We start from the raw sequence: 9,756 nt of genomic DNA on the forward strand, positions 1-9,756 counted from the left end.
AGAAAGGGAAGCTTTTTCTCGCCGAAGCTCATTTTTCAAGGAACGAATATGGCAAGAGAAGGACTCGGCCGGTCTCCTCACCTGGACTTAGCCCCAGAGAACAGGCCCCGCGGGAGGCCGGCAGATGCGGGCGGCGAGCCGGCCCCGCCACGTCAGCCACCCGGCTCTAGAGAAAAGGAGCGATTTCAAAATATTTCCAGCCTCAGACAGTTTAACCCCCAAACCTAGAATTCCAGTTTCCCTCGAAACACGAGCAGCTCCGGTCCCGCGGGCCCGTCGCGCCACTGCAGCCGTCAGGAGCTCGGAAGCGGCCGGCTTTGGACACGGGCCCCTCCTGAGCGGCCAGGGCTGCGCGTGCCTCCGTGGCCACGTTCTCTGGACGCTCACGGGCATCTGCCACCTCTCCGGCCGCCCGCCAGCATCTGCGCCACCGTCTCATCCCGGCAAGAGGCGGCCTAGGGGTTGGTGCTGCTGCCGGGAGCCGGGCTCTGGCCTCAGTTTCCTGCCCCGTTAGCTGTGTGAGGCGGTTAGTGGGTCAGGCCCAAACCCAGTGGGCAGGCGGGCCTCTCCAGGCACCCCAAAGGCCCAGTGGCAGCGGCGGCTCGGGGCTCAGATGTGGCCAGGTGGAGAGCAGCAGGGCCCGCCCTCGCACCACCCCGCGACTCTGTCCCGCCTGGGTGTCTCCACCGACCCAGGGCAGCTCCACGGGGGCAGCGCTCCGGGAGGGAAGCAGCCAGATCGCGAAATCCCCGAGGGGTACCGGTTCCCCTTTTCACCCTCAGGGACCTTTTCTCTGCTTGGCCTGTGGTCTCCCTGCAGCCCAAATTCCCCGTCCCCAGCTCTCAACCCCCGCTGCCTTCAGGGCAGAGGCAACTGGGCAGAAATAGTTTCTGTTGTGAAGAAAGATCCCGAGAAGCGTCCTGCATGAACGAAGAGGAGCGCCCACAGAGAGAAGGGGCCGTGTGAGCCCCGGAAAGGACTGTGGGGACCAGCACCGGGCCCAGGCCCAGACGAGGCCCCCAGGGGGCTGTCTGCACCAGCGCAGGCCCAGGGTGGCCGCCGCCCCCGCTCTGAGCGTCTCTCGGACGACGCTCGTCCGTCTGGGTGCTTCAAGCGCTTGGAACCTAAGGGATGCCCGAGGCAGCCTGGCGGATCGTGACCGGCGCGCTGGACTTTGCCAGCCCGCAAGCCAGCGGGCCTGTGTCACCAACAGAAGTTCCTCCACGGAGTGGAAACCGTGAGATTCTTTTCACTCACGCAGAGTCACATCTGCATTCGCCACGGAGGAGGTTCTAGATGTGCAGGGTCACAAGGGGGCACCATGTTTCGAGGTGAAAAGAGCAAAGAAGCCGGGTGCCCCGGGGGTCAGTGCCGCAGTTCCCGGGGCTTCAGATCAGAGACCAGCGTCCATCCCCGACAGGACGCCGGCGCTGCAGGGGGCTCAGCCCAGTGCCGCCTCCCGGAGCCGGCCCCCCGGGTGCCTCCGCTCTGTCTGTTGGCCTTTGTCCCAGGGCCCTGCCTGGTTCCAGGGGTGCCTGGCCCTCAGCATCCCGACTCAGCCCTCCTCGGGGGGGCTCCTCTGTCTGGGACCCAGGGCACAGGCGGATAATCTGGCACTTTGATCCCCCTGACAGAGCAGCCAAGTTCGTGGTGCATTTTCACAAGGCCCTTTGCTCCACAGCACGATGGCAAACAGGCGCCCAGACGCTAATCTGCTGATACCCAGGGCCAAAGGGCCACTGAGGAAGCCCTGGGCCACGGGGAACAGGGTGAACGGGCTCCGCGCTCGCCCCGGCAGAAACACGATCCCTGCTACGGAAAAGCCCACACGCCTTCTAACCACAGACACGGGAGGTAGCAGAGTCCCTGTGTCCAAGACACCCAGTGTTTGCTTAGGACTTTTTTTCCTTTAAAGATTTAATTCTTATTTATTTATGCATACAAGAGCTGGGGTGCAGGCCAGAGGTGTGGGGGGGGTGAGAAGATTCACCAGAGACAGAGTGGGGAGCAGAACAGGTGGATCTACTGAAATCCCCTGCTGAGGGGAGCAGCAGGGAGACAGGAGAGGTCTGCCGTGCCCTGTGGGTAGCTCCCTGGCCGGGATGGAACTCAGGCCGCTGTGTCCGGCAGAGGGGAAGTGTCCACCACCAAGATGGCGGCACTGGGAAGGTTGGACGTCAGAGGGGAACCGAGGGCAGCCCCAGAGGCTCTGCCTATTACAAGGCAGGGAGGGGGCACCCCAGAACCCCCATACCTTTTCCTGGAACTAGGGGGTGGTGGTGGAGCACAGCGGAGGGCTGGGGAACACGGCGGAGGGCTGGCGGACATGGCCCACAGGTGCTAGAGGACATGGTGGCCGGAGGCCGTGGAGGCCCAGAGCTGGGCAGACACCAGGCCAGCTGAGGCTGGGCCTCTCTCCTGGCCCTGCTGTCCACGCTTTGGCCTGGGCCTGTTTGAGAGTCCAGGCCTTTACAAGGAGCTGGAGGGCCCCACTCTCACCTGGGCCGCGCACCTGGGCTCCCCCCAGCCCAGGTTTGCTCTGCCTCTGTGGCAATGACTCAGGGAAGCAGAAACATCTCCAAAGGGGGTTACAAGTGGACAAAAGGAGGGGCTTGGGGCGGTGAAGGAGACAGAGGCAGGGGGCCAGGAGAGGGGGCGTAGAGGGCAGAAGTGGGGAGAAGCAGGGTCCTGGGGAGAGGGGAGCCCCCACAGCGCCTCCAGCCAGAGCCCGGCTGCCGAGTTCTCCCGCAGAGCCCGGGATCGGCACCCGGAGAGGCTCTGGCCCCTCAGGGAGAAGCCGCGGCCAGGTGGCAGGTGTAAGTCAGGAGCCGCCCCTGGGTGGGCCTGGGGCCGGGGCTGGGGAGCTGAGAGCCGGCCAGGGTGGGCTGGGGGCGCGTTGGGAGCAGAGGCTCGGAGGTCAAGGCCGGGGGCCAGGTCCTGACACCGGTTCTGCTTCTTAGCTACTGCCTTGGGGGCCCTTGAGGCCCACCCCCTGCAGGCCCCACAGATGCCGGCCCGGGGCCAGCCCGCCTGGCGCGCAGGCCCAGCGCCAGCTTGTGAGCTGCGCCCGAGACCCGAGACCGGGCTGCTGGGCTGTGTGCTGGGCAGGGCTGCCCCGCCGCTGTGTTCCCCAAGGCCCCGTGGAGGGACGGGGCAGCCTCCGGTGGGCGTGAAGGGGGTGCACCCGGTGGCCCGGGAGCTGGGGCGCTCCTCCCCGCCCGGGAGCAGACTCTCGGGCCTGCACGGGGTTCTCCAGCCGGCGGTGACCGTGCACGGAAAGGCGCTTCTGGAACCTGCCCCTGCCGCGCAGGGACTGTCCCCCGGCGCGGCCGCAGCCCCCGGCCATGTCCACCCGACAACAGGGGACACCAGCGCGGCGCAGCCAACCCGGCCTTGGGGGACACGGCGGCAGGGCGGCCCTGCCCAGCGCACAGCCCAGCAGCCCGGTCTCGGGTCTGGGGCGCAGCTCACAAGCTGGCACTGGGCCTCCGCGCTGGGCGGTGCCAGCCGCTGGGGTCAGCACCCGACGCGTCCTGCCGGCTCCTTCCCTCAAGTAATTTTTGCAACAAAAAACGTCGACATTGATAGATATTCCCGAGGCCGGGGGTGCGACCTGCCTGCGGGAAGCCCGTGTGGCTCCCGCGTCCTCGCTCCGAGGGTGGGGGCAGCCAGGGGAGCCTGGGGCCAGCGTCCACCTTGGAGGGCGCCCCCCATGCGCTGCTGTCCAGCCTCTTCTCGCCCCACCGCCTGGGGGCTGCCTGGAGCCTCCTGGAGTCACCTGGAGCCGCCTGGGGGCCTCCTGCAGCCGCCTGGAGCCGCCTGGAGCCACCTGCGGGCGGGCGGGAGGCTCCCACCCCAGGCGCTCGTGTGCTATGCGCGTCCCAGGACCGGGGCTGCCCGCTGCCCCTGGAGGAGGCTGGGTGGACCCGGGATTGGCTTCCCAGCACCGGCTGCTGCCACTGCCCAGGCGGGGCCCGCAGCCTGGGCGGCGCGAGGGTTCCTGCAGGACACGGGAGGCGGGAGGCAGCGCTTTCCAAAGAGAGAAGACGCAACCAGAGGAGTGAGCTTCCCCGAGGCCTCGCCAGCCTCCGGAGGGCTCAGAACCCCAGGCGCCAGGACCCGGCACCAGACTGGCCGCCACCCCCTCAGCCCTGCGCCCGGGAGAGGGCACAGCCTCACCCTCCTCACGGCTGGAAGGAAAGCAGAGTTCACCACCGCCAGCCAAGTTGGGCTCATGAGGACGCACATTCTGAATTGCTGAGCCCGCTGAATTTGGGGACACACTTTGGGGCGAAGCAGGCTGAATGCGTTGGCAGTTGGGGGGGAGGCGGGTTCCCTCGAGTTTGAGTCCAGCTCCACTTCTTCCTAGTCTGCACCTCGGGCCCACGCTCCACCCCACAGGTGCAAATGGGGCACAGCTGAGCTGCCAGATGAAGCCGTGAAGATAAACAGTCTCTGGCCAAGCCCGGCCAAGCCCCAGCAACCATTCAGAGACCCGCCACCCTCTACCCTGCGAAGACAACCTGTTGGCAGACAGCAATGCCAGGGACGGGCTCGTCATTAGCATACAAAAGGCCCACTGAGTCCTGGGGAGCCGGCTGCTGCGGGACTGCTGGAGGGGGCCCAGCCAGCTGGGGAACCTCCGCCCCCTTCACCTGTTCAGATTTCAGCTCCTGCTGCCTGAGTGACCCCACCTCCGCGTGCGGGTGGTTTCCTGTGATCTGAGTCTCGCTTGTCTGTGTGTCTTGAGATGTTTTTAAATCCCTGGTGCTCTGTACCCAAGATGTCAGCGCCCTGGTGGGGAACCCCCTGCCGGGGTTGCCGCCCCTCTTGCACCTGCACCTCCTCCAAGGGAACGTGGCCCTGGCACCCCAGGAGTTTAGTAGACCCACCCTGCAGACAGGGAGGGCCCGCGGAGTCCCTGGGCCTGCAGGTTAGAGGTCAGCACAGTTGCCAGACCCAGAGAAGAGGAAGTGGGGGTGGGAGATGGGGGTGGGCTGCATTTCCTGGGCGAGGCTGAACCCACTATTTTAGACTCTGGTTCCTCATTAGTCGGCAGTCAGTGGAGATGTTCCCGTATTTCCCCCGGGCCCTGCTCCTCAAGAACAAGTCTGCAGCACGGCCCACCTGCTCTTGCCTGCTCTCTCCTCAGGGCGCTGGGGCTGCGGGAGACAGACGGCTGCCCAGCAGGGCCACAGGATGCTGGAAACCTGACAGGGCCCCCAGGCGCCCGATCTCTGTAAGCAAGTGCAGAAGCGGGCGTGGGCGGAGCTGCGAGGGCAGACCGGCTGGTGGGCTTCCGAGGGGCGGCCGGGTCTGGGCAGGGGGCTAGTTTGCACAGACTGGGCCACCTGATGGGCTGTCCGGAGGGATGGACCCTCATCCTCCCCGGGAGAGAAGGGGGTGCTGCAGTCCTGCCCCCCCAGGCCTTGCTGTCTGTGAAATGGGCGTGCAGTTGGCGACTCAAAGGACCCTCTGACCTTTTGAGGATCTGCAGTTTCCGCCGATATTTTACAGCTTTTCCTCCTCAGCCGCGGTTATGAGTCCTCCCCACCTCCCTCTGCACTTGCCCGCATTGGAGCTCAGGGCCCGGTTATTTCTTGCCTGGAACACTGTGGAAGTGGTTCCCCCTCCAGCCGAGGTGTCTGCCTTGGCCTGGCCGGAGACTCAGCCCCCTCCTGCGGGTCGCCTCCCGCTGGTTCCCGCCGTGACCCGCCTCCCGTGCTTGACCAACACGGTAGCCTGAGCACACCCTGGTCGCCTTTTTAAAATCCCTGGGCTCCCGGGACACTCCCCACGCCCCAGGGAGCCCCTGAGCACGTCGGGGGACGGGTGCTGGCCTTCCAGGGGGAGCGCGGTGACGCTGAAGCCAAGGAGGGCTCTGGTCCCTCAGGATCCATCTGAGCTCGTTCCCTAGGACCAGGTGTCGGGGCAGCTGGACCCGGCCGGGACGTTCCGCCCTCGGCTCTCCCCTCCGGTCCTCTGGTCCCTTGCGCCTGCCTGTCTGAAAAATGCTGCGGGGTCGATGGAGAGCGTGGATGTGGGTGGCTGTGCGCTCGGGGTCCTCTGTGACGGGGGCTCACGGGACAGATGTCACCGAGAGCTGAAGGTCAGTGCGTGATCATGGTGCGCACTGGAGACCCGGGAGGCAGCCTGGCAGATCCTACCCGCAGAGCTGCTCCGGCAGACCCACGTTTGCTTTAGCTGGCATCGGGGGGAACAGGAAGCGGTGACTTACACACGCAGTTACCCTCGGGGGGCTCCGCTCTTCTGCCCGTCAGGGCGGACGCTCTCTGCATGTCCGCAGCCTCGCCCTGTGGGTCATCGCCAAGCTGGAGCTGTTGCATCCGAGACCAGCGATGTTCCTTCTCTCCAGCAGTGGGGTGCTCTCTCACCCGCCCCGAGTGAGCTGTGGGGACCCCGTCTGCCTCCCCAGTACCAGCCGGCCTCAGCCCTGGCCGCCCCGCAGCCCCTGGCGCCACATTTGGGGGATACAAGTTAAACTTACATTTTACCTGCTGTTGTAGCAGCTGCACAAATCAGGCGTCTGGCCATCTGTCGTTCTCAGGCTGACATCAGTTACACCATTTAAAAATAGGAAAATACAGAAGCGGTAACACGGTGGCCGTAAATGTAGCAATCACGTCTCGGAGAGCCTGAGAAGAAGACATGGAGTCAGAGGCCCAACCAGGAGAGCTGGGGCCGCTCTCCTGCTCCCGAGCTGCCTCTCTCAACTGAGAGCCGAACCTCACGGTGACGGCATTGTCCAAACAGGGGTAGCCCTGGGCCACGGGTCTCCATGCAGCCGCTTCCAGGCTCCAGCCCTCCTTTCATCATCTGACGACCTCGGGCTGACCACGGTGGAGACTATTCCCATCGCCAAGGGGTGCGCACACCCCGGCAGCCGTGGGCCTGGCTGGTCCCCCGGGCAGAACCCATGCCCAGGTTGGCTTCCTGTGGCGTCCTACCCTTCTCGGAAGCCCCAGGTGGAGGCTCCTGGCACCCCTCCCTGGGTGTCCCAAGGGGTCAGCGGGGAGGGCTGAGTGGGGGAGGGAGGGTGCTGCACAGACTCATCAGGAGGGCAGTGGCTGGCCCCAGGGCAGTGCATGGGGGGTGCTGGGCAGCCCCTATAAATGCACTCCCAGCCGTGTGGGTCTCTGCTAAGTACCCCCTTGACTAGGTTTGGTTAACAAGGCCTTGGGTCCTAGGGACACGCGCACTCCTGTCCAGGCTGCCCAGTGGCACGCAGGCTGCAGGCAGAGCAGGCTGCCGGGCGAGAAGGACACTTGCTTTCCGCGCTGGACGCCCGTGATGCTAATGGCAGGCGCTGGACACGCCTGCGTGTTCTTGGCTGAGCGCCCGTGTGCATGTGCGTGTGTGTGCGTGTGTGTGCAGCTAAAGCGAGCCGTGGCCACGCTGCAGGGTAGCCATCCCAGGTGCAGAGATGGACGAGGCCAGGTTCTGAGACGCAGCGCTGGACACAGCCAGGACCTCTCTCGTCACTCAGGACCCTCTCTCGTCATAGGCCTTGCTGCTGACCCCCGTGGTCCATCCGAGGAGTCCATTAACTAGACGGTATGGACTGGGGACCTGCCAGGGCCCGTTAGGGTTGAGGTTCTGGGGGTGATTCAGGGAAGGAGACAAAGGCTTCCTTGTGGAGCTCATGGCCCGAGGAGGGGGCGGCAGGGAACACCTCAGCGAGACATTTCAGCAGGCGATCAGCGCTGGGGAGAAATTAAGAGGGTCAAGTACAGCCCCCCAGACGGTGCCCCCGGCCTGGCCTTCTGTGCCCGGGTCCCACATCCCGCACCCAGGCCCCGCCCCCCGCCCCCGGCCCGCGGTCACGGGCGTGCCAGCTGCACGAAGCGGGGACTGGACGCGCGTTCTGAGAACGGGTCACACAACACTTGAGAGATCTTGGAAATCGACGTTGCGGATTCGGCCGCCGCCCGCCGCGTGAAGCACCATCCCCGCACTAGCTCGCGCGGCTCTGCTCCCCGACAAGGAGGCCTGGAGACGGACCCGTGACCCGCACACACCCGCGGAGGCGGGATCCGCGCAGGCGGCGCCTCGTCCATGCACCGAGGCCTCGCACCCCTGCCTGCCTGCCCCGCACCCCGCCTCTGAGCCCACCGTGCACCCGCCAGTCTCGGCGAACCCCGTCTCTGAGCGCTCGGCCTCTTAAAAGTTGACTTTGACTTTTATGGGCACTAAAAGGTGTAATTAAAGCTTTCGGGGTTTTTTGATATGCATTTTCTCAAGCCATAAAGAAATATGAAATGAGAGATTTCCTCAGCCTGGCCTGGGACGAGTATGTGAAAGCGGAACCTTCATGTGCAGGACAAATGTGCCCAAGGCGCCAACCTGGGCGACATCCAAGGATCACGAAGACAAGGATGAAGTGGGCTTTTTCCCTCCAGGCTGGAAAATGTGATCTTAGCCCACACGGGACTCGGGGCGACTGTCTGAGAAACAGCTGAGGTGGGAGGAGACGCTGCCCCCTAAGTTGGCGGGTGGGCGGATGGAGGTCCGGGCCCAGGTTCAAGCCTCGGCCCTCAGCGCCGGCCCCCTGGGCAGTGCCCGCAGAGGCCCGGCGTCCTGGGTGCAGTGGTGCCCACGTCTCACCACGCTGCCAGGACACGTGAGCTGATTTCTGTGCCGCGCCCCGCAGGCTGTCCGCGGACGGGGAGCGCAGCCCGGCAGTGGTTTCAACCCTGTGTGGCCGGCGGGAACACTAGTGCGGGGACAGCAGCGAACGTCAGTGTTTGCGGGGCGCGCCCGTGACGACGCCGGGCTTTCTCCCGCCTGGGCCTTCGAAACAGCGCCGGAGTCAGCCCCACAGGACACGCTCGCCCCCAAGGACAGGCCTGGCTTGTCCACCACCGCACCCTGCCGGGGCAGTCCCCACCTCTCTGTGGGGTGAAGGGGCTCCCTGGGTCAGTTGCTCAACCTCCAGGCGCCTGTTCAGCGCCCCAAGTGCTGCGAAGACCCAGGGGAAGGACGCAGGACCCTCCCCAGGAGGCCATGTGGGCGAGGGGAGAGAAATGCAGACACAGAAAACAAAGTCCAGGTGATTCTCCGAGGCAGGGACGCTGAGCCGGGGCTGGAAGGCGCAGGCGGGCTGGGAGGACCAGGGGCAGCGCCTGGGTACGAAGGAGCTGACGCCCCGGAAGAGGCTGAGGAGGGTGGGAACGGGGGCGCGGCGGCGCGGGATGGAGGTGTGTCCCAGGGAGGGGGGCGCCGCCGGCAGGGAGAGACCAGGGGTGTCCGGGGACAGGGAGTAGTTTTAGTAGCCAAATTTTAAGACACGGGAGCTGCTTCCCGCACACTCTGCCCACAGTGGGGAGCCCGGCCGAGGCGCACAGGCTGTGGGTCACTGGGAAGGAGGCCAGGAGGGGGTGCGGGGGCTGGGCTCGGAGGCAGCTGCAGAAGGGCGCTCCTTGGTGGTGGGCATGCGGCTTCTGCCCCTGGCGCGTCTGGGGGCTTCGCCAGCTGCCAGGAAACCAGGAGTTGGCCCGGGGGCTCGGGGCTCTGGGCCTGCATCTGGCCTCCGAGCAAAGAATCCAGCCCTTGCCTGCGAGTCCACGCAGCGCTGTGGGGAGCGTCTGCACGGCCTGGGCTGTCTCTGTCCTCCGGGTGTCCCTGCCCTGCACCCCGTCCCTTGGCGGTCAGAACAGACGGGGCGCCCTGCCGGGACAGATCCGAGCTCGCTGCAGGCCAGCTGGGGCTTCTCCAGCAGGGGGGCCCTGGACAACG

Source organism: Talpa occidentalis, unplaced genomic scaffold, assembly GCF_014898055.3.
Source record: "Talpa occidentalis isolate TD23 unplaced genomic scaffold, MPIMG_talOcc4v2.1 talOcc4.12, whole genome shotgun sequence".
Lineage (NCBI taxonomy): Eukaryota > Metazoa > Chordata > Mammalia > Eulipotyphla > Talpidae > Talpa > Talpa occidentalis.